We start from the raw sequence: 25,730 nt of genomic DNA, 5'->3' as shown, positions 1-25,730 counted from the left end.
CAAGCAAGTGTAACTCATAAAATGATAACAGATCATCAAAGGGGGACAACACTTTCACCAAAAGCCTGTGGATGGAGCTGGTTTGGGAAGTTGGCCCTTGAAAGCATTTCAGATGCTGCGTGCAGCCCTCATGAAAGAAACCTTTGTAAGCTCTCTAAGAATTGCCTATTGGGAGAACTTGAATCAGAAGAAATAATCTGTGTTCTTTTTTTTTAGGGAAGCTTATCAAAGATGTACTAATGAGTTTGTATGCAGGGAGGAGGAAGAGCAACAGTGGGACAGGTTAAAAAAGCACAACTAGTGAGACTATATGATCAACTTGAAAAGCCAAAAATAATAACATGATAAATGGGGCAGCAGCAACTGGAAAAAAAAAAATTAAAAAAAAAAATTTGCAGTTGTAAAAAGCAAAGTCAGGATCAGCCCAGGCTCTGAAACTGAGCCAGACACGTCATTAGTTTCTCCAGCAGAATCAGATATTATGTCACCTTGTGCAATAGCTTTGAAAAGCACGTGATGTGGAAAGGGGTGCACTGAGAGGAATGCAGAACACAAGAAGCACAAATTTCAGCAAAAATCCTCACCACCTGCACCGTTCAACCAATGTGGCAAGGGAGGAATAAAGTAGCACAGGTTACAGAATGGTCTGTGGGGGATTTGCAGTAGACTAAGTAATAATATATTTACATTTCATATAGAACCAGGATTATGTAAGAATGGACCACATCATTTAAATTAGATAAAGAAGAAGGAAAAAAAGAAGTAACATTTCCATTAGACATTCTGACTGAAGTTTCAAAAGGTGTGTGAAACGCATGGCACACATCAAACTCAGCACCAACATCTCCACATTTCTACTTTACCTGATCCTGTCCTTATACACCTAATAATAACGATAATGATAATGATAATGATAATAATATAGAAATAATAATACAAGTAAAAATAACAACAAAAATAATAATGAAAGTACTATACACATACATGCCCACACACATATACAATCTAATAGTATTCAATATAGGAAGGCCATTACTATTATGCAGCAGTTGCAATTTAATGTTTTGACACTGCGGTACTGCAGAAGAAAACATTCAAAAAAGTTTTCACACTTCAAAAGTCCAAAAGCTGAACAGTTTTTGTAAGCAGTCATATAAATGCAAAAACTGAGAACTGAGGAATGTCAGCTACCAATGAAAAAACCTGTTACAGAATGGACTGACTCCATCAAAACTAACGTCAGAGATGGTTAAGTATAAACCACCATTCAGCCTTCCATTTACACATATTTTTTTCCTCATAATACACATACACCTGGAGTCCCGATCTGGTACAGCTCACATAAAAGAGGAGGGGCTCTGGTTAAATTTTAAATAACAGCAAATATATAAATTTTTAAATAAGGTTAAAAAAAAATCAGAAACAGTAGTCTTAACAGATTATTACTCCTGACCTTCAAAAACAGCACAGCTTCAAGCACAGCAAAATCACCACTTTGATAATTTACTCAAATTCTATCTTAATTAATAAATACTGCATGCTACAAATAAAATGTTCTCACAGAAGAGCATACACAAACCTCTCCCATGGACAACCCTACTGCATACTTCAGGTGTGGAGGCAATTATCCCTATCCCATGTAACCCCCCAGCACCATTCCTAATCAGCCCCACTCTTCGTCAAGCTCCAGGACAAAGGACCTTCTCCTGCCTCAAGGCAAGGAAGCAGCCATAGCAGAGGCCACCAATGGGTGGCCTGTACTTCTGGTGGCACAGTCATAGGCCACCACTGTCACCCCTCTAATACAAGATGCTATTCTCAAATTGCAGCTTTGAGAAAACCTGCTGCTCTGGGACAGAAGGGGGTTTGCACAAGAGGAAGGACATATGAAACACCTGCAATAATGCCAAGGCTCCTGTTCTTAACACCACATCACAAAAAACTTCCCAGGGCAGAAGCTGGGTCTTGCCTCCTATGCCAGTAAGCAAGACATCCATATAAACAGGGGTGCATGTGTATCAAGAGAGCAGAATATTTTCTGAAACACTGCCCAACAACACCACAGATGGATAGAACTGATTAAAGGCCAGAAATGTTAAATGTCTGAGACTTTAGTCACACATCAAAAGATAACAGGCAGGAAAGGATTCCTTTTCAAACTACCAGCTGGTTCTGGTCAAATAATTGAGCTGAAAATTTCTGATTATGATGGCCGCAGCTTCTAGACTTCAGGGATTTTCAGGATGATCAAGTAAGATGAGTTGAATTAAAAATAAAGAATTCTCCACAAGTAATACAGATGCTGTTTCTGCTTTGCTCCCTTCAGGCAAACATGACTTCCCTAAAATAAACAAATAAATATAAATATTAAAAATAAATATATGCACAAATAAATAAATGGATGTTTTAACAGCTACGTAATAAAATGCACTCATTCCCATTTACCTAAAAACCTCTGCTGACACAGAAATCCTCTGTGTAATTCAGTCTTTAGTATTATTATGTAGCATTTAGTGAAGCACTCAGCAGGAATCAGAAAAAAACTTCATTGTAGTCCCTTCTATAAACTATGTTGCATCACAGATTAAAAACTCCCAAATTTCTGTCCCTTCAATTGAAGTATGTCTGTTGACAGTCTCCCACTTAAATAATTTACTTAGCTGTTTTATACAGGATAGATCAGCCTTATGGGAATGAAAATGGCAGAAGCTAGACATTCGCTCTTAAAATAGTTACAAAAATTTGTATCCTTAATGGGCTTGATTCTTACCAGCTACTTTGTAAGCAGAGTAGGACTTGCATGTCGAGAACCACTGATGTTCTATTCCCAGAAAATTAGTAATTGTAAAAAGGAAATTTCCAACCTAATGCTGTCTCTTTCCTTCAAAATGCTTTCAAAATTCACTTTGTTGTGGTTAAAAAAAAAAAAAAAAAAAAACAAAAAAACCCACAAAGTTAGGACTGTCACATTTTTGTGGCCCCTCTGCAAAGAACATTTACTTACACTGAAATATCTATTTCAGTAAATGTGAATATTTCAGACCTTTATATTTCTCTCCTCCTAAGCATAACAATTTTTAAAAAGAACAAACAGCCTTGTAAGTTCCCTTTCAATTGATATTTCACTCTGTTTTACATACCAGCAGAGCAAGCAATACAGCAATACCATCAAAGCAGAAGTCCAGCAGCCCACAGCCCTGACTTAGTCCACCCTGTGCAACCAGTGACAAGCAGCAGTTCGCATCTAGAGGCAGAACCGAACCATAATAGAAACTGCAAAGGTGGAAACATTTACAAAATCCCTGGTCAGGCATACTCTATGGTAGCAGGGAAAAATCTCCAACTCTAAACTAGTTGAGATTTTTGTTTGCTTATTTTTGCCAGTAAAACGTGACAACAAATAGGCACTGCAGCCACTGTACAGGTATGCTGGCTTTACAATAGCAACTAGGAAACTACTAGCACACAAAATAAACAATTCCGTGTTAATATCTGCACTTTTCTTTCAATTAACTGTCTTTAGTTAATAATCCTTGAAAATGTTAACCAACATAACCATGCCATTGTACTGAGTATACATACATGACTTTTTAAACAATTATCACCAAGATGAGTTCAATGCTCCACTCCTATTTGTCTTCTGTTCTAATGGGATAGGCACTAGAATTCAACTGAAAAGCAAACAAAATAGACAACCACAAATTAAAACTAAGCTATGGATTGGAAGGTAATCCAGCAAGTTACTTAAACATTTTACACATAAAAACAGTTTACCAAAAAAAAAAAAAAAAAAAGAAAGCAGTATGTACAGCTGAAGATATGGACTGTTTATGGTACTATTTTAATGTATATTTCTGAACTTGCAACTTCTTGTTACCACTTCATTCACAATACTAAAGAGGAAAAAAGCCTTATACTGTCAGTTTCTGAAGTCTGTACAAGTCATTGAGGTGAACAAACTATGATTGTTCAAGAAAAAGCTATTGTTGTAAATACTGGATAAAGAAATACAAAATTCTACTTTCACAAAGTTTGACTTTTTTTTTTTAATTGGCATTAATTATGTAAAATTTTATATTCCACTACATATTACATTATCTATTCCTCAATGTATTGTGTAGACAAAATTAAACAAAATCTGGATTACTGGATTCTTATGACAACAGGATGGTTTGTAACCTTTGCTTTTCCCTGACTGCAACTCAAAAATCACCAATAAGTCTAGCAACATCACAACAGGAAGCTCCAGTTCCTTATCTGCTTGCATCAGCCCTAAAATCAGACATTATAGCACATAAAACAAATAATCTCAGCATTCTAAGTGTTTGCAAACAGATGTCTTCATGAGAACTATGTAGGCTCATACAAATTATTAATTTGGTCTGACAAGACCTCAGAGTTGTTACATAAAATTAACCTTCAAAGCTGGTCATGATGCTCATGTGATTTTGGTAGTGCATTCTCATTCTCTTGGAAAAACAGTACTGAAGGTAACAGCTGTAACATTTAAACCAGCAGCTACTGTTCCTGCTCAAAAAACAAGACTGTCAGTACGTCTACACTAGCAGATCCAGTGTGCTAGTTTGGTTCTGGCATGGTTTCAGAGCCCCAGGGGTGCCTCCTGTAAGAAGCTACTAAAACCTCCTCCAGCTCAGGTGGCCAAGGCCTGAACCATTAGAGAGGCAATAGATGCACCTCTGCAATTAACATTATGAAAGAACTGATGATATAAGACCTGAGAGCCAAGAGCAAGTAGAAGAACTGAGCTGAAGAGCTGAGAGCAGTGCCCGAGTGGAGATCCTAAGGATGTTAAGGAAGAAGGGGGAAGAAGGTGCCCAACCAGAAGTTTCCCTGCAGCCCATGGCGAGATGACAAGCGGTACCCCTGCACTCATGAAGGAGAAATACAGCAAAGCATCCCCTAAAGGCACCAGGAGGGGCAAATGTGGACCTGCAGCCTGTGGACTTGGACCTGCAGCCAATGGAGGAGCCCACTCCAGGGGAGCTGACTATTCCCAAAGCAGCCTGTGACTCTGGGAGCCCATGCTGGAGCAGCTTGCTCCTGAGGGACTGCATCTCTTGGGAAGGACTGATGTTGGAGAGGTTCATAAAGGACTCTTTCCCATGGGAGGGACCACATGGGGAAACAGGGGAGGACTGTAAGGAATATGTCCCCAGCCATATTGATTCCACAGACTGCACTGAGATCCCTCAGTTGGTTCCATTCACTTAACGCACTTTGGAGGATTTCTTTAAAAAGAGCTAACCATTTCTCCACACAAAAATTTCTGTATATAAAGTTGTTTGTTTCCCACCCTAAGCTTGTGAAGTGCTTTACACCTGAAAACTGATCCATTTCCTGCAGTATGTTTTGCATTAAGGATTTGTTTCTAAGTGACATCACTAACTGGTTAAACAAATGAGTTGTACACACCTTCATCTAAATTTTAAAAAGTTGTATAAGCTTTGTGTATTATTCACAGTACAACTTCGCCTAAAGCAGATGCAAATTATAACATTTTTCCCACAGTAACATACATTAGCTGTAAAGCAGTATACATAACTGTTAACTTACCTCCAAACCCACTCTGCCAGGAATTACATGTCACATGCTAATCATTTACATGCTAATGTAACTGGCACCAATGCATTTTAAAGTACCTGAACTTCTGTCCCTTCATATTCAAAGGCACTGGTTCAATGCCCATTTTGCAGTTAACAAACATGTAATCTGTTACATAGCTTGGTTATAACTGATGAAAAAAAACATTTTAAGTACTCTAGATGAAATGAAAGGTACGTGCATTTGCATATCTCACTCCTACATCTCTGACACTAGCAGTAAGAAGACCACTATGTACACTTGCATTAACTTCTGAATATCCAATAAAGTTTAGGGGAAATCTGTTGCAAGCAAGAAAACCACCGTCATAATTGAGGTGTGCCATGTTAAACCTTACATGTAATATCTCTGAGCAGTTCCTGAATAATGGAGTAAGCATGCACTTGGTTTCCTTCACATTTTTGGTCAGGAATTGAGAACAGTCACAGTCTGTTGGCATTCTTCACCACATAAGTCTTAATCACATTAAACAATCCTTTAAAAGCCAAATATGAAATGTTCATTTTAAAGTATTTAAGTTTTTATTAATTTTCTGACAGACATTCCCTATATTGCAGTCTTCCAGGACTAACATGAATGCCTCTTGCCAAAAGTCTTTTATCTAGTCTAATTTTAACTACCCTCATTTAGCAAATTAATCTAGTCTAATTCAACTTTATCTAGTCAAATACCTGATACAAATTAAATGAAACATTTACATTATTTTTCATAAATGAATTTTCATTTTCCCTAGTGACTCAACTTTTTTTCTCCAAAGGAGCAAACTACTCTGGAAGGCAATAAGTAGCTCACCAGCACTTTTACCCTACTGCAGTGTTTCCTAATACCTTGTTACATCTTACATAACCTCTACATTTTTCACATTAACATGTCAGATATACCAGCTGTTTTTTATTGTTAAAGAGTGTAATACTTTTGGAAGTTTAAAAGTTGCTTCTCATATTGAAAATCATACCATTCTAGGTCAGAGTGTACATAGTAAAAACAGAGAAATTTTGCAGAAGTTTGAAGAGCTCAATAGAGTTGAGATTCACCTTTCAAGCCTGTAGTTAATATTGTGGACAATTGTTCAATATCTTTATCAATGACCTGGATGCAAAAATCAAGTGCACCCTGAGTAAGTTTGCAGATGACACCAAACTGGATGGCAGTGTCGATCTTCTTGAGGGCTTCTTGAGGGCAGAGGAAGGCTCTGCAGAGGGACCTGGAAAGGCTGGATCGATGGGACAAGGCCAGCTGTATGAGGTTCAAGAAGGCCAAGTGCTGGGTCCTGCATTTCAGTCTCAACAAACCTAGTAAATGTACAGGCTGGGGGATGAGTGGCTGGAGAGCTGCCCAGCAGAAAGGACCTGGGGATGCTAGTTGGAAGCCAGGTGAACATGAACCAGCAGTGTGCCCAGGTGGCCAAGACATCATCCTGGCCTGCATCAGGAATAGTGTGGCCAGCAGGAGTAAGGAAATGATCATGCCCTGTACTTGTCACTGGTGAGGCTGCACCTTGAGTACTGTGTGCATTTCTGGGCTCCTCCCTATAGGAAGGACATTGAGGGGCTGTAGCATGTTCAGAGGAGAGCTACCAAGCTGGTGAAAGGTCTGGAGAACAAGTCATATGAGGAGAGGCTGAGGGAACTAGGGGTGTTTAGTTTGAAGAAGAGGAGGCTGAAGGGAGACCTCATTGCTCTCTACAACTACGTGAAAGGCGGTGGGTGTTGGCCTTTTCTCCCGAATGAATAATGACAGGACCAGAGAAAATAGCCTGAAGTTGCAGCAGGGGAGGTTCAGCTGGGATATTGGGAAGAATTTCCATACTGAAAGAGTGGTCAGGCACTGGACGAGCCTGCCCAGGGAAGTGGTTGAGTCACCATCCCTGGAAGTATTCAAGAAACATGTAGATGTGGCACTTCAGGACATGCACTAGTTTCTGAGATTGTAGGGTTGTGGGGTTTTTTAGTTGGTGTTTTCTGGTGAAGTGTGTGTGGTTGGTTGTGTTTCGGGGTGGTTTTTGTGTTTATGGTTGGACTCAGTGATCTTGGAGGTCCTTTCCAACCATGAAGATTCAGTGATTCTGTGAAAACAAGGCAAGTCTAAATCTAGATTATATCATCCAGAAGACTGCAGCACTGCCAACACACCACTGGGTCCTGGCGTATCATTCAGGATTCTCCATGCCAAATTCAAAACAAAGAAGTATTGTAATATCATTCAGTAATTGAAAATGGAGTTCTACAGCATAGTGTCCAGAGATTTATTAACTTCTTGGAAGCACACCTGGTACATAATACAACCAGCTTCACATCTCATACATCCTTGGGCCTGTCAAAGAACGCTCTTAAAAAGATCTTATTTGCTCAATTAATTTTTAAGTATGACAAAGCTCATGTTCTCCTAACAGACATCTACTTTCTTTCTTAAAATCATATTCTTATTACAAGTAAGAATTATTCCTCCTAACCACTAAGTAGACAAAGGTATATAAAACAAGCTACTATTTTGTTACCATCCCTGGTCTATTGCTTCATCATATCCCTCTGTGCATCCCTCCAGTGGTTTTGTCATTTCCACCAACTACTCTTCATCCATCTGTTCCCAGCTGTAACTCACCCCTGACTACCAGGACCTTCTCACTTCATGGCTCCTTGTCTCCTTCCTGCTGAGTGACAGAGAATAGTGATCACCTTGCCTTCTCACATCCCACAGTCCCTTTTGTAAATTTCCAAAATAAGCAGCTCTCTACTTCCTTCCGGGTCAGCTCTTCTGACAGGAGGGAGGGAACACAAAATACACTCCATCATAATCTTCTATAAACTTCTCATTTCTTGGCAAAGATGACAATAGAAACCACTACATGACATTGCCCATGTTGTTTCTCTGTTTGCCCACGCCTGCCTTGGCATTTTAAGAATGTGGGCACACAATTGCCCACTCAGTTGCAACTCAGTTGCATGATTTACTAGATTACTGTTGCAATATGTTAAAATGTACTGGGGAAAAAGGCTTCAGACTATTGTGTTTTCACTTCTGGTTGCCATGATCTAAGGGCAAATGTAGATTCATATACACTCACGTAAATGGCAACAAGCCATTTTATTTATACAACATGCTATTCCACTAGGTGTTTGTGTCTTCAGACATGACTAGGAAGTGTATCTTACTTCCTGTTTGCATAGCAAAATGGGGTCCTTATTCACACCTTAGGCTCTGGGGCACTATTGTGAAAACACAGTGATCACTGCTACCACTGCCCATGGAAATGTACTCCACATGTTTCATTCTCTATGTCAAGCTGCCATTTGCATGTTGGCACTAAGATCCTTGCATTCATTAGGTATACTGAGACTACTGAAGCATTTGAGTTGTGGTTGTTTGTTGTTTTATTTTTTAAATTACATAAATGAAATAGCAGACAGCCTTAATGAAAGTCACTCAAACTTCTAAAGCATAAATTTATCATTTAAAAATAGGAAATCCTGCAAAAACAAAATTGTAACATTGTAGAGAAAAACAGATTACTAGCATGGAGGACAATTATTCAGTCCCTTTTGCAAGAAAGCAAAAAACAGTACATTGAAAATCTGTAATACTAGCACTGAGGAACAATAGGCTATGAAAGAAATTATTCTGCCTTCACCAAATTATAAGCCTCTGAAAGGCCTATGGTATAATTTTTGGAAATTCTGAATTCTTCCTGTGCTGTGCTCTCTTTTTGTACTCCTGAATTATTATCTTGTAAATAATATAGAAAAACATAATGTTTCACATGACCAGGAGTAACTGAGGTCTGGCAGTAGCACTGCTGTGCACAGGGCCATACCTCTGCTCGCAAGAAATACAAGACACAGGAAAGCTTAATGCTTAGCATCCCTCTGGGATGCAGTATCTATCTCACCCAGCAGAAGAAGACAATTGTCAATTAATCCCCTCCAGCTCTGGAGCAGTGAAACTCTGGAGCCTGGAGGAGACTCAGGGGGGAACTTAATAATTCTCTTCAACTACCTGAAGGGAGGCTGTAGTCAGAAGGGGGCTGGGTTCTTTTTACAGGCAACTAGTGACAGGACAAGAGGACATGGCCTGAAGCTGCACCAGGGGAGGTTTAGGTTGGATATTAGGCACCACTTCCTCATGGAGAGGGTGATTAGACATCGGAATGGACTTCCCAGGGAAGTGGTAGAGGCACCGTTCCAGGATGTGTTCAAGGAAATGCTGGATGTGGCACTTAGTGCCACGGTCTGGCTGATGTGGTGGTGTTAGGTCGGAGAATGGACTTGGTGATCTTAAAGGTCTTTTCCAGCCTTGGTGATTCTGGGATTCTACAGACAGCCTGGCTCTCTCCCAAGCATTTTGAAGGGACAGAGTAACCCTGCAAATCTACGAAGAGTGTTACAGCTATGCTGTGATCAATGCAGGCTCCATCCTGTCTCTGCAAAGCAGGAGAGGCTCAAGAGGCAGTCAATAAAGACGAACGGTAATTCAGATTTCCACACTACATGTAGCAAAGTACGTTCTCATTGACCAGCTTTGCAGCACACAAGTCCCAGGTCAGTGCAAGACACTCCATCCCACACAGTCACTTGAGGAACTAAATGCTTTTTATGAATCTCAGGGAAGATGTTCCCCTGTGTGCATACAAACACGTACAGAGGGGAGAGCATTACTGTTTGTATCCCAGATTTGGGAAGTCTGTAGTCATTCCTGCAGAACTCATATAGCACTCCAAATTAGAAGGCTTCCATTACAGCCTCTCTCCCAACAGCAGCTTTTATCCTTGAAATCCAGATATGCACCTCTCAGTGTGCCCAAAGGAACACTATAAATAAATATTTGAGGATAGATGGTTCCACTATGACCACCAAAGTCACGGAAAGCATCTCTTATTTATCTCAGGGACTGAGCCACCTCAGCAAGCCCATTTCCGAGGAGCAGCCCTGACTATAACCATGGGTCATTGCAGCCCCACTTCAGGCATTTTCAAACCGATACTGTGAACCTGAACTTCACTACTGCTCAGTCTAGCTAAACATTTTTATGACCCTTGTTTACTTTTTCACCAACTGTGAACACCAAGCTGTGCAACACTTCAGCAAAACTCCAAACCACACAGACCACAATGGATGAAATGCAACAGGCATTATGTACCGACCCAGATGCTCATGCTCTCTTTAGGATAAAGGCAGTCACTCAACATTTGACTTGACCACTGTATCTCGCAAAATGTTATTAATTGCCTCACTGTCAGGGAACTGTTCCAGAATATGCCTGATAAAATGTCTCATGCCAGCTAAGCAATAGCAAGTGCCCAGCGCAGAAAATCAAAGTTTTAAACATTTTTCATTCACTTAACAGAAAGCATGTTACATGTGAAAGTTGTAGTTATAGTTCACATCCTTATATGTGGTCTTCACTATGTCTGGTCTCTACATGAAGAACAAAATTAGACTACCAGCATACAATTTGTTACATTTGGGCCATTAACAAGGTGAAGGATGTCATCAATATTACAGCAGATCTGGAACAGGTTAAAGTAACTCTGCATAGACGACAGAACAGTCATTAAGGCTTTACAGACTCGCTTCCCTCCAGTGTCAAAAATCCTCCACACACACCCTCAAGTGCTAGGGTTTAGTTTTTATCTCTGATTTAGCTGAAAGATGTGTAAAAGCAGGAACAACACTATCCATTGACTAAGTGCCCAAGACAGCCCTATGTGTTGTTTATTCCAGTGAGTGCATAAAATATCTTGCGGTCATGAAATGTGTCAGAATGATGTTTACTTTGAACAGAAATACACAATTATCTTGTCCACAAAGCAGAAACCTCCTTCTTGGCAAGGAAACTCAGCTCATGGTATTTCTGCAAGTAAATACTGCTACAGGAACCCCAGTACACCTTTGGGAGGACGGTACTTCGGCCTTCTCTCCTTTTTTAAGCATACATTTAGTTGTTCTATTTCAGGAATGCATGGGAAAGGCTACATAGCTCAAAATGAGAAAAGCAATATTCTGTAGAAGCAGACCCAATTTTAATTACAAAGCATTATCAAATCTGTATGGACACAAAAGGAAAACAGAATTCATTAAACAGGTTTCCCTCTAGATTTATAACCTTTCTTCATCATTCAGCCTGCTGGATAAAACACTCAGTATCCTCCTCCAGCAAACATTTTGGTTTCTGCGTAAGCACTGAATCTCAGGAGAGAGAGAAGGCAGAGAGAGGTTAGAAAATGCATTTCCCTCTGTATCTCTCAGAAAACTGCCAAGTATTATGTAGGGCACAAACCAGCTCTGCAGGTTCACCATGAACATAGCTCTTTTTGTCTTCTCTGAGTACTGTCAAGACAGTGCATTAGGAATTTTAAAAAGGATTTACATGTCACTGTGCCTATCTGTTCTTTAAAAACCCAGAAACTAGGAGAGAGAGAAAAAACCCACTTTGATGCAGTGAACAAAAGAAACAGTAAGTTCCCTCTTCAACAGATTATCTCTGTGGTCAAGATTGAAAGCAAAGGGGTTTCCTTCATAAAGAAGAAGGGCAACACAAATAATACTAGTGACACTGAGACAGGTAGCAAGTAACAGAATCATAGAGGCTGGTTTGAGGCCAGAGAGGAGTAAGGACATCATAGGCACAGCTAGCAACCTGCCTGGACATCAAGAATATATTATGTCTTGGGCCACACCTGCCAATACCTGGTAGAATTTTCACCTTTGTTAGAGTAGCACCAAAGCACAACTTGACTAAGCAGAAGGAGGGCACCAAAATCACTAAGCTAATCACAGAACTCTTAAAAGCAAGTTAATGGAAAAGCATCAAATGCAATAAAATCTGTTGCATCTGCATCATCTACAACAGTCCCTCCACACTCAGAATACCAGCTATATATGAGAAAACTAGAAGGGTAATACAACTTTCTTGCAGTTTTTGGATTACAACAATAGTTCTGATCACAGAGCAACAACAGCAGAAATATTCACAGAGTAAAACAGAACTTAAAATACAGATGTTGGAGCTATGAATACAAATACATTCATTCAGGACACAAGATATTCACAGAACTATTTATCACTTAATGACAGAAAACTAACTATAATTTCCCGCAAACAAGACATGATGTCTAAACACATCCTAGCACAATAAGAAAGAAATCAGTGAATATTCATACAGAAGAGTGTTGTCAGTGGTGCTAAGAGTTTTAACAGGAAATCCAGCTAGGGAGGAAGGAAGATTTGGTCTTCAAAAACTGTTTATTTCCTCATGCTATAGGAAAACCTCTGCTGGATGCAAAAAGAACCTGAACCACTCCAGTATTATTCAGGATTTCATGTAACAGTGCAAATGTAAAGAACAGGCAAAAATCTGTACTATAAAGACTGAAAGTGCTGAATCTCAACTTTATAATATGTACATTCTATTAAGGCTTTGAGAAAGATATGTAAAAAAAAAAGTAATATGAGCTGAGATGGGTCAGCCTAGCAGACAATGAAAATAAGGACTTCTCTGATTTTAAAGTAAATGAAAATAAATTAAATTGATAAGAATAAATTAGTTAAGAAACACGAAGGCAAAGAAACAAAGTTTCTAAGATATGACCTGGCTGTAACAAAACCTGATAATTATAAATTACAGGTAGTGAAACACAAACATATAAACAACTAGGGTACTGTAAAAGCCTTACAACCATGCAGACCACTACAGGTAATCAATGTCCAAAGACTGACTCCAGATCATCAGGAAAATTATGACCCAAAGAAGCAGCTTGGGGAATAAACAAAGTCAATCAGAAAAAAGTAAGCAATGATTAGTACAAATTTAGAACAATTCTTCGCTCTGTGAAATAATGACGGGAATCAGAAAACCAGGGAATGATGTTCAACAACTGATGTCTGTATTGTGTATCCAACGCAGTACATTGCCCCATTAAAAAAAAAGGGAAGGATAAGAAATCAAAACCAGTAGGTCTGCAGAGTAGAATTACAATTCCTGTTTCCCCTGCTGCCACAATCCAACCCACTCCGTGACTCTTGCCACATTCTCAAGCTTTACCAGCCTCTAACAGAGCAGGGACATGGCAAGTTTTTTACACAAACCTAACTGCAACAGAGACCACCTCTGGACACCTTAAAGCAAAAATGAAGAAATAAGGAGGTAAACAGATTAGAGTAGTAAAAATTACCTCAGCAGTTGGGATCACAGACATAAATTATGCGTTTTCCATAGAAATATAGAATCATCCTGGTTGGAAGGGACCTTGAAGGACCTTAATCCCCCTACCATTACCTAATTTACCCATTCAGTGCTTAAATCATGTCACTAAGCACTGTATTTCTTTAAAATACTTCCAGGGATGGTGATTCCACCACCTCACTGCACAGCCTGTTCCAGTGTCCAACCACTCTTTCAGTAAAGGAATTCTTTCTAATATCCAGTCTAAACCTCCCCTGGAGCAACTTCAGGCCATTTCCTCTCATTATTCACTTGAAAGAAGACGCCAATTCCCCACAACCTCATTTCAGATAGTTGTAGAGAGCAATGAGGTCTCCCCTCAGCCTCCTCTTCTTCAAACTAAACAATCCCAGTTCCCTCAGCCTCTCCTTATAGGACTTATTCTCCAGACCTTTCACCAACTTGGTAGCCCTTCTCTGGACACACCCCAGAAACTCAACATCCTTCTTGTAGTGAGGGGCCCAGAACTGCACACAGGACTCCACTTGTGGCCTCACCAGTTCTGAGTACAGGGACATGATCACCTCTCTACTCCTGCTGGCCACAGTATTCCTGATGCAGACCAGGACAGTGTTGGCCTTCTTGGCCATGTGGGCACACTGCTGGCTCATGTTAAGGCAGCTGTCAACCAGCACCCCCAGGTCCTTCTCCACCATGCAGCTTTCTAACCACTCATCCCCAAGCCTGTAGCTTTGCATGGGGTTGTTTGTGACCCAAGTGCAGGACCCAGCACTTGGCCTTGTTGAACATCATACAATTGGCCTCAGCCTATTAATCCAGTCCGTCCAGGTCTCTCTGCAGAGCCTGCCTACCCTCAAGCAAATTGACACCTCCTCCCAGCTTAGTGTCATCTGCAAACTTTCTTAGGAAGTACTCAATCCCCTCATCTAGGTCATTAATAAGGATACCAAACAAGACTGGACACAAAACTGAGCCCTGGGGGACACCACTGGTGACCGGCTGCCAGCTGGATCCAACCCCATTCACTGCAACTCTCCAGGCTCAGCCAGCCAGCAAGTTTTTTACCCAGCAGAGAGTGCATCTGTCTGTGCCCCCACTTCTCCAGGAGAATGATGTGGGACATGGTGTCAAAGGCCTTTCCAAAATCCAGACATACATCTACAGCTCTTCACTCATTCACCAGGTGGGTCACCTGATCATAGAAGATCAGGTTGGTCAAGCAGGACCTGCCTTTCCTGGACCCATGCTGGCTGAGCCTGATCCCGTGTCTGTCCTGCACTTGCCATGTGAGCACACTCAAGATGAGAATCTCCATGAATTTCCCTGGTACTGAGGTCAGGCTGACAGGCCTGTAGTTCCCAGGCTCCTCCTTCAGGCCCTTCTTGTAGATGGGCATCACATTGGCAAGCCTCCAGTCATCTGGGACTGGACAGTGTGTCTAAGTAACAGAATAAGACAAAGAACTGGTGCAAACACTGGAAGGGTGGAGTCAATACTGACATCTTCTCTGCAATGTACCATGTAACAGCTGAAATCTCTACACAACTCAAGTCTTGCTCTCTTTCCCATACACACCAGCATCCAACTCCAGAAATATCTTATTCTACAGTTGTATTTCTCCCTCCTTTATTGAAATTAAAGCTCAGGCCAAGTAAATTAATTATTTTACGTGGTCTCATAATCATCACATAAATGAAGCATTCACTTACTGTGTTTTCCCTGAAATTACACCATTAACTTTTCTGGGCAAGATAGAAACCAGCCTCTGATTCTCAAAGAAGCTACAGAACGAAAATTGTTACTTCTTTGATGTACGTAATCCGCACCCAAAAAATAACCAGAATTTCTCTGAACACATTGTCCTGAAACTGTGTAGATTATTGTTCATTTTTCACTTAGATGTACCACTCTTTTTGCTTTAATGACCACTAGCCACAATTCCTGCTCAAATCTTCTCTCTTCTAGCTGCTGTGAAGTACCAACTGCCAGATCCTATGAGAAAACTAAATCAGAAATCTTGGCAAAATGAGTGGATTCTCCAGTCAAAACATAAAAGCCTCCCTGGATCAGCACCTAGTAACTGGCAGGGAAACCAAGAGCTGCTGGAGCGATTTCATGTGAAGGGCTGAGTCTACACAGTGAATCATTCACAGCACCATCTGTAAAAACCTCTGCTGTTTCCTTCCTCTTACCTGGATGGAGCTAAGAAAATTTACACAGAGCAGGATCAAGCAGAGTCAGTATGCTTGCGGCATTTCACCTATTGGCACACTGAATGTCTCAAGATAAATCCCTGAAGTCACCGAAGTTCAGGCTGGCACTGCACAGTTTCAGAGTTCAATTTGCACCCCAGCAGCTGTCCCATTTAACACAAGAGCAAACATCACTCTCTGACTGCAAAGTATTTCTCTTTGTTACTGGATTTTAAAGTGACAGTGAAGGATCAGCTTTATCTTACTCTGAAAAATCTAAAGAAATAGGATTAAAAGTACCTTCTGTAGCATCTCTGGGGCATGTATAACACCCCATAGAGCATCTCATCTGCCATTTTGCAAATACTGTTCAAATCACCACATCTCATTTCTCACTCCACAAAAGGTTTGGAGTTTGTGTCCATAAAAACAAAAATGCCATCAACATATGACCTGCTCTCCTGATCCTGCAACCATCCTGCAGAGTATGTTCCCATTAGACTCTATTGCTAAAAGTATTAATTTAAAAAAAAAAAAAAAAAGTACAGGTTCAAAAATTACAAGATCACAGCCAGGGATCCTAAACACAGCTGCTTTGTAAACCACTACTAAAACTAGTGCTACTCCTAGTCTGACTACCACCAACTGTTAAGATGTTCCATGCAATACAGATTTTCCACTTAGAAGGACAGTCTTATGAGCACAGTTACCATTTCACTTATTTTAGTATCAAAACTATAAAATATACCTTTGGTTATTCACAAAACCTATTTTATTTTTTCTTTTTTAAAACAGAGATTGCATCTACACTAAAACTACTAAAACCCTCCAAGCATTCTGAGGTATTGAAATCCATCAGCCTTGCCAGCAAACTAGCACTCTTGCTGACCAGTTTCCAGGCATTGTCTGGCAGCTAGAACAGTCCAGGACAATTTCCAAAAGGCAGTTCACACACAGACACTTTGTTTTGGAGACAAAAATGTTTCAGTAGCCTCCGTGCCTGGAAACCATACAAATACACCATTACAGCATGAACTTTATGCATCAATTTCCACAGGATTTCATGATTAACTTGAAATTGCTTTTAACTTATTTTTTGTTACTTCATATTTTATAAATTAAGTCATGTTGTAAATTCTCCTGATACCTTTTTTTTGGGGGGGACTGTTCGTTAGTTTCCGTTTTGCAATCCCACTTTGTTTCTGTTGCAGTTACATGAAAGACCCAAAAAAGCGGGCATAGAGAGTACAGACTGACTGTATGAAAAAGACTTTACACTGTGTTGTCAGAAATACCCAAAGTTATCTTTGCAACATGTGTCCACTTACAGTAATTTTATATATTACAACACCAGGACAAAAAATTGCCAGGTGCAAATCTTTACTATTTTTACTTTTTTTTTTTTTTCTTTTCTTTTTTGAAAGCACAATTATCTTATGAAGAGAGTTGCTATGGGGAAAATATAATTGTGAGATAATATGTTTGCAAGGAGCAATGTACATCTTCAATTCAGATTGCTTATTTCTTCCTGAAGTTTAAATCAACAAGGGAAAATAGTAAGTGTTTTAAATTAATATGTTGACTCATTTAATACTTGACTAAAGGAAGCCTCTAAATAGCAACCTTTTTGAACCCACTTAATACCTACATTTCTTACTCTATAGTGAATGACCAGATTTCTAGTTATTGCAGGAGTCACTTCTGCTGGCAAACCCTTATGCCAAAAAAAGAACTCATTATATATAGCCCATATCTTCTCATTTCCAGCTGTGAGCAACCTTGAGAAATTTTATACATATACTTAACCTTATACAGACTGGTATGATGCATTTTATCCCAAGTTTCCAGCATTACTTTCAGTAAGGAGAAACATCTTCTTTAAGTGTAACATTACTAGAGCACCAAGGTTCATCCTTCTAACTTAGGTCCTCTTTAATCCAATTTTATCAGTAACTCCCATAAACACCAACCATGAATGGGACGATTACTATTCACACTTGGTCTACTACTGCCATAATTAACAATGAGCTGGAGAACAGTATCTATCTTGACAGCACCCTGAAACCGCAAGAACTTACTATCTACACACCTCCATCAAAAAATGTGTTAAGCCCTGAAAAGAGGAAAACAAGAACACTTTTATGAACTGAGTCCCTGTAGCTAGAAAGGAAAAAATAAACTGTATAGGAGTGAAGGAAGACAGAGTGTATCTTTTGCTTTAATGCCAGAAAGAAAAATACGGAGTATGAATTTAATTACTGCTAAATTATTACAATTGAGTTTTCACTATCAGCCAAGGAAATGAAACAGAGCGAGAACAAGGTAATCTGACAAGAACAAAATGACTATTTGTAAGGTCTAGAAAGAGTCTCAAACAAAGCAAGGCTAGGCAGAAAAATGAGGCTGTATTTAAGCAAACAAAGAACGAAGGAACAGACAAGCAGTTCCAGTTGAAGGAAGAACTATGAGGAGATACTTTCCATACGCAGCAGGGAAAGACAGAGCAGAAGCCATCTGATGACAGCTTGACTTGAAGAGAAAGATTATCTGGACATTACGAACCTTGACAACAGGTTGATATTATCCACAACAGGGAGTGGAAGGGAAGTGCATAAAGAGAGAGCTGAAGAAGATGAAGAGAGCAGATTTCAGTATGTTTGATTCAATGAGCCAAAAAACTCAGAAGGACAGAGACCTGTGCTACAGAAAACAAGCATTTTATCACAGAAAGAATTACTCTCTCACCTGCTATTTTGGGGGTAGAAGAGAAAAACCAGCTGCCATTTCTTCCACCTAAGTGTTTAAACTTTGGGGTTTTACTAACTGTCTCTTTCAGAGGACCAGCATACAGGCAAAATCCAGTCTCCCTATTTCACCCCCGCATTGGAAAGGCACTAATCTCTTCATTTGTTAAAGGTCATTTCAGGATAATTGATATACATTGTTAGAGCATTCCTTACCTATACAGAAACTTCAGTCTAGGCAAATACAACCAAAAAGTGGAAATAGAGATCTTCCTGACAAATCATTCATTTTGGTTCTAATCTTAAGTCAATTAATTCTGCCAAATGACCACTTCTCAGCTGCCTCCTGCATTAGATCTGTATCAGTGCACTGAAGATGCTTGGACAGGTGAGAGCACCTCAAGGTGGAAGAAGACTAAGCCTCGTGAGATGCTAAGAGCCCTTTCAAGACGGAAGAGTGTATGAAGTTCCTGCAAGCAGAAAGCACCCTGTATCTCACAGGAGCAACTTTCTAGCTCACAGAATCAAACCAAGGATTTGCAGACTCTGGAGATGTAAGCTGTGATGCATTGCATTATAGTTTTCTAGTTGCTTTTTATTACTACTACAGCTCCATCCCTACTGTGTCAGCCAGTGTCGAAACACAAATGACACAAATTTTAAATCAGTAATTATCCTTTTAGCTTGTCCCTGTTAACTAATTCAATTTGTCTAGGGATACCTGCACTTTTTGTATTTTTTTTCTTTCACACTGCAGCATCAGGCCTCACCAATATATTGAGATACTTACCATCTGTGTTGTTTGTATTTACTGAAATACATGTTCATCTTCAAACCTGGGCCTGACAAGTCCTTAAGCACATATGGCAATTCCCCCACCTTTGCTTACTAGCAAGCAGAACCTGAATAACGGTAAGTGCAACACGGAAGAAACACACAGTTAAACTGGAAAGAATGAACAACAGTTTGTGAATTGGTAGCAACACTTAAGTAATACACATTGATACGTCTTTCCCCTAGCACAGATATAGAAACCAATGTTCAGTAAACGCTGAGCTTCACAAACACTTACCAAAACCTATCAAGACAACAGACTTGCTAATTTGTAAATCAGAGTTCCTAACACCCTTGTAGCTTCCAAGTAGCACTTTTCACTCATTTGCTTTTCAGCCCTCAAAGGAGCTAAGAGCACATCCGTAAGTGCTATTAAAAAGAAAACATATCACTGCAAATTTCATCAAACAAATGAAACAACAGAGGTAGCTTTAACCTATAGGCTTAGCTTAATGAGACGTTTCTCATCTGCAACTTTCACCACGAATACCTGTATAATTAGAGGCTCAAGCATGAAGTTATGAATACAAACCCTAGTATGCAGTTTCCAAAATATGTCAACAGAACACAGTGCAGAATCCATTGTCCACTTGCATCCCCTTCCTTATCTCATCCTACTATTTTGAACCATTACAGCATCATCCCAGCAGCATAAGACTCTTTCTGGTAATAGTTCTGACATCGCTTAAAGGATAAACACGAATTCACTAAATCTCCTGCCTGGTGCCTGCATAATCCCTTAACCTCTCCCTTTCCACAGCCATGGTTCTCTATCTTCTTCCCATCTCTGGCCTCTCTGCCCTTTTCATTTCTCATGTTGCCTTCCCTTTCCCACTTATTTTTCCAAATCATTCACATTCGGCACATCTTCACAGAGAGATTCATGGACATGGACTCTTCTACCACAGCCTGCTCCAACATGTTGTTTTGGTTTTTTGCACTTTATTGAGGGATGGAAATTTTAAAGAGAGTTCTTTGGCTAACAGATTTCTTTTAAATTTAGCATTTGCCTGTAAAACACAGACAAGCAGAAAATACTAAGCAAGAAGGCAAGTCTCCAGTCATCAGTGTGTTTCAAAAAGAACTAGGCAGGACAGTGTTTGCCACATTTATAAGGAAGGAATTAAAAAAAAAAAATAAAAAAAAAAAGTGAAGCTATTAAATTACTAGCCAAACTACTGGATTACAGGCAGCAGTAATCAAACTACAAAGAAACTGCTTCTGAATTAAGATTAAAAAGGCACAAGGCGATCTTACACTATTGGACCATCAGCCACAGAAAGAAATGAGTCTTCTCAGATTTTTGTCACCCAATTTTTCACTTATGCAAATGAAGGTAAAGGTGTAAGAATAGACCATGAGTAAACCAAAGCTTTGTTATTCTTGATTTCTTCCTGATTTCTAAAACAGTTTTTTAAAATTACATATTCTCCTTGCCCAGAAGCTGAACAGGAATTCAAGCTTGTTCTTTTAAACAGCAATCAAATAATAATTTAGATACATTTTAAAAAACAAATCAGTAGTGTAGCCAGGTGATATTTTTGGGGTATCTATCAGGATTATTGTTTGGGATAGCTAATGAAAAGCAAAACCTGTGTCATTACAAAGTCCCCATTTCTACACAATTTTGCATATGAGCTGAGGCATCAGAAGGTCTGATCATACACTATTTCTAAAAATAAACACAGAGACAGGAAAGTTCACAACCACTGTCAATAATAGGTTCCAGCTGAGAGAAAAGTCTCACTCATGCCAACCTTATCTCTGGTTTTGCACAGCTGGACCTGAGCAGCTCTAGCAGTGAAGTAAAACTTTTATTAATTTAAAAAATAATTAATGAAATGCAGCATTTTCTAGAGTGAACTTATAAATTTCATATTAATCTCATACAGAGAAACAAATCTAGAGTTACAATGGTTACTAATACACACTTACACTTTTAAAAAGCTAAAGGAATGGTGGCACGCTGAAGAGTCACTTCAGTTAAACAAGGTATATTGAAGCCCATGCCTATTTAAAGCATGCCAGCACCTCAGAACCCAAGGTATACTTACATATTTGGTAACAAACAGTCTACCATAGTAGGACCTTGACAGTTAACTTTACTCACAACTGAAATAAGTACGGGCAAAATAAAATAATAACTCCTTACTCTTTAAGTTGTTTAGTCTATTGTTACTAAAAGGTTAATTAGATGCTTGAAGTTTTTGCAAGAAGCCTGCAAAAATGGGAGTAAAGTGCTCGTTATGTCAATGACTCAGAAAATAAGTATCTCTTTAGTACGTGCAGAAAGGAGGTCTTCCTGCTGCTCCAGACACGTTTCCAATAGTTTTGAAGACCTGCTTCCTCCACTGCCTTCTTTCAAGCCGTCGTTCCGTGCTTTATCAGGCAGCCTGCACAAGCAGGTCACCACAAGCTTTCCTTGCACACAGAAACACAGTGGCCACTGGCCCTTCAGGCTGTTTTTCATAAGCTCTGCATTTTAGCTGTGCCGCCATAACTTCACCCTAGTGCTGCTGTAAAACTATCCAACATAGAGGACCTAGAGAGGCTTCACAAACAAAAACCTCGAGAAAACAAATGTCATCACAAGAATTAGTTAAGTGTCTCTCAAGTTCAAGTCCCTCCCTGTGTCTGCCACCTCTTCAGCTAATTTGCAGTCACAAAGTCTCTCAGATAAGAAGGACAGCACACTGAATCCTGAATCCCGACCTTTGAGCTGCAAATCTAGCCTTCAGCAGCTTGGTGACCTACATGGCAGCTGCACAGCTCGAGAACTAGTTGGCTGGAGTCTGCAAATGCGTGATTCATCTGTGATTCTCCCCACACCACCCCATATGCTGTCACTAGACTGTTTGCTATAAAACGGAATTTCCAAAAGGAGGCTCTATTAACATCCTGGCTTGCTGAAACACTGCTTTGAAAGAATTTTAATAGTAAAAAGCAAAATGCATTTCATTTTCCTACCTTAACACTATGAAATGTGCACAAGAAGAAAAAAAAATAGACATATATATGCAGCACTTAAATAGAACTGCTCCTGCTTACTCTTCCTAACACTACTTCCCAATGATTTAGCTAATAGACTATTCTGGTTGCACATTTTGTAGGGCCAAAGACCTACAGTGCATCTGCAAAGTTTTCAAGTGCACTGAAGCAGTACTGGGGTCCTCTTGATACCAGCCCCTGTGTGCAAGTCAACTGTTGAAAAGATAAACTTGCAAAGTAGGGTTTGGCAAAACTTTGCACGCCAAAATGCAGCAAATTACCAGCTACATACATTGCCATCCAGACTAGCTGCCTATCCCCCCTTCTTCCACTCTGAAAATCCGCAGCTAGAATTTCAGTCATCACCACTTCTTACTGCATTTTGTGTCCTTAAGAGATTCTGTTGGCATTTCTCAGTGTTGTAGAACTAGGCTTATCCTCTTAATGACCAAAACAAAGCTTTCCAACATGTTCCAGCTGGCACAACCCTGGCATCTTCTGCTGTTAAGCCAGCAGCACATCATCTGCACTATTTTGTACCACTGAATATGCACTGATATGCAAGTACAAAACTCACAACTTTTTTTTTTTTTTTTTTTCCATTCAAAAATAAACTTGCAGCATTGTAAAAGCTCCTAAAAAGTTTTATCCAAATTACGAAGTTCAAATACATACCTGATCAGGAGGCTAAAGACAAAAAAGCTGAGTAGTTTGGGATTTGTTAGTCTAATATTTCAACAGCTACACACATACAAGAGGATAAATATATTATATGGCTAAACTTTATCTCCTCTGTATATACTGCATTTTGAAGCATGTGGCACAGAAAAGAGTGAAAGGTAAGTCAGAACTATGAAATGCCATAAAGAATTGCATGTTTCTGCTGAACTGACCAAGTGCAAAGTAGTTTCTCACAGTAGGGTCTGCATTTACATGGTTAGAATTTCAGCACCTAAAAATCCCAGGCCAAAAAAAAGCAGGAGCCATTCCCACCTTTCAAATATTTTTGTCCAGTGTGCAGACTCAGGAAAACAAGTTCTAGAAGAGTTTATAATAAAATTCAGTTATCAGGATTACCCTTAGAATACTGATAATTAAAACATTTTCAACTGTGGTGTAAAACCTGCGGAATGAACCACAACACCACAATACAATTCAAGTGGTTCTGAGCTCATTACCTCACCTTAACAATTTAATACGTAATGACTTATTTTTCTACTTTGTGGGCATCTCAGGGCATTCTCTTAGAATGTACGTATTCTTGAGCTGTAATGACACCATCTCACTTTCTGATTTTAAATTAATCATTGTTTAAAGGGACTAATTTTTAAAGATGCCACATAAGATGCAAAGCTTGTGTTAAGCTCTGAGAGGACTTTGAAGGCCATTCTGCTTCTTATACATTAAAGCTATTAATGCATAACCATTTTTTTCAATACCAAGAGCACTACAACGATTACAGGTACAAGCTGTTTCAGTAATTTCTTGCTGCTTTCAGGCCTTGTGTTGAGTGTAGCTAGTACCGAAGTATCGACAGGCAGAGGAGCAGCTGGAGAGCAGCCCGGCAGAAAGGGCCCTGGGGGTGCTGGTCACAGCAGGCTCAGTGTGAGTCAGGCCCGTGCCCTGGCAGCCACCAGGGCAACCTGCATCCTGGGGTGCATCACACACAGTGTGACCGGCTGGTCAGGAGAGGGTTTATCCCGCTGTATCCAGCGCTGGTGCAGCCTCACCTCCAGCACTGCCTGCAGCTCTGCCCACAATCTAAAAAGGAGGTGAAGGTCCTTGAATGCCCACAATCTAAAAAGGAGGTGAAGGTCCTTGAATGCGTCCAGAGGAGGGCACCAAAGCTGGTGGAAGGGCTGGAAGGCACGTCCTGTGAGGAGTGGCTGAGGACTCTGGCTGGGGTTGTCACCTCATTGTCATTTCCTCATTGGAAACCTGCAACTTCCTGCGGGGCAGTGGAGAGGGAAGTGCTCAGCTCTTCTCCCTGGAATCCAGTGACAGGACACATGGAAATAGTTCTAAGCTGCACCAGGGGAGGTTCAGTCTGGACATTAGGAAACATTTCTCTTTAAAACGAGGGTGGTCAGACACAGGGACAGGCTTCCTAAAGGGGTGGTCGATGCCCCATGCCTGTGAATGCCTTAAAAATGAGCATTTGGATAATGCCCTAAATAACATGCTTTAACTTTTGGTCAGCCCTCAAGTGGTCAGGTTGTTGGACTAGATGAGCATTGTAGGTCCCTTCCAACTGGAACTATTAGATCCTTTTCTAGTATTAAACAGCTCCTTTGAAACTAATAAAAGCCAGAATATGGTCCAAGGGAAAACGCATCTTGCATCTCATGTCACTTGAGTTTTTCAGCTATAACTGGTCTTTGTAAAAGACCACGAACTTGATTTAAAACTGAGGATATTTCATACTACCAGAGAGACACACAGACCAACTGTGACAACTTCCTTAAAGACCACTTCTGATATAGATGCCATGAATGCTCTATTCTATGAATGCCATGGAAATTTCAAGCAGAGTGACTTGCTTTCCAATGCTTGCAGTTTAAGAATCCGTAAGACTTCTATAATGGGTCTTGTTAGGACACTTCTAACAAAATACTAATACTCCTAACCTAAAATACTCCTGCTTGCACATGCTACAAGCATTGCTGCTCTGCCAGAAATTCAGACCCTTTGCCTCCTCATTACCTGAAGGAATAAAAAGGGACTATGTAATCAGAAGAAGGACCACAAAGCAAAGTTTATTTCTTTCCAACAGCGCAACTGCTATCAGTGAAAAACCTTCTCTAAGTTAGTTTTTGCCTTAAATTAAGAGGAAGGGGGAGCAGCACTTCGTTTTGAACTCTGCCCACTCTCTCAGCAACGGCGTTTCCTAACACCGCACACCGCGGGCCTCGCTCCCCGGGCAGGGCTTTCCCGGAGAGCGGGTCCCCCCGCACACCAGCTCCAGCAAGCAGTGCCCACAGGGCCGCTCCCTGGCCGCGCCGCGGGACGGGACGGGGAAGGCGTCGCCAGGGTCCCTCCGCCTCGCCAGGCCACCGGGACCGAGGGCTCCGCAGCCCGGGGGGACCCTCCCGCCCGCCGCGACGCCGAGGGGGCTGCCGGAGTACGGCGGTCCTCCCGGCTCCGGCAGCGGCCGGGCGGGCTCCGCGCCGTG

The 25,730-nt window shown here is 40.4% G+C and overlaps 1 protein-coding gene across 2 annotated transcripts in view; it reads right to left on the bottom strand.

Moving 5' to 3' along the window:
* FRMD3 (FERM domain containing 3) overlaps nucleotides 1–25,730 on the bottom strand; it is a 131,572-nt gene that overhangs the window by 105,494 nt on the left and 348 nt on the right. The gene's annotated exons all lie outside the window — the stretch shown is intronic.

Source organism: Apus apus, chromosome Z, assembly GCF_020740795.1.
Source record: "Apus apus isolate bApuApu2 chromosome Z, bApuApu2.pri.cur, whole genome shotgun sequence".
NCBI classification, from domain to species: Eukaryota; Metazoa; Chordata; class Aves; order Apodiformes; family Apodidae; genus Apus; species Apus apus.
This window is presented reverse-complemented; position numbering and strand designations above follow the sequence as displayed.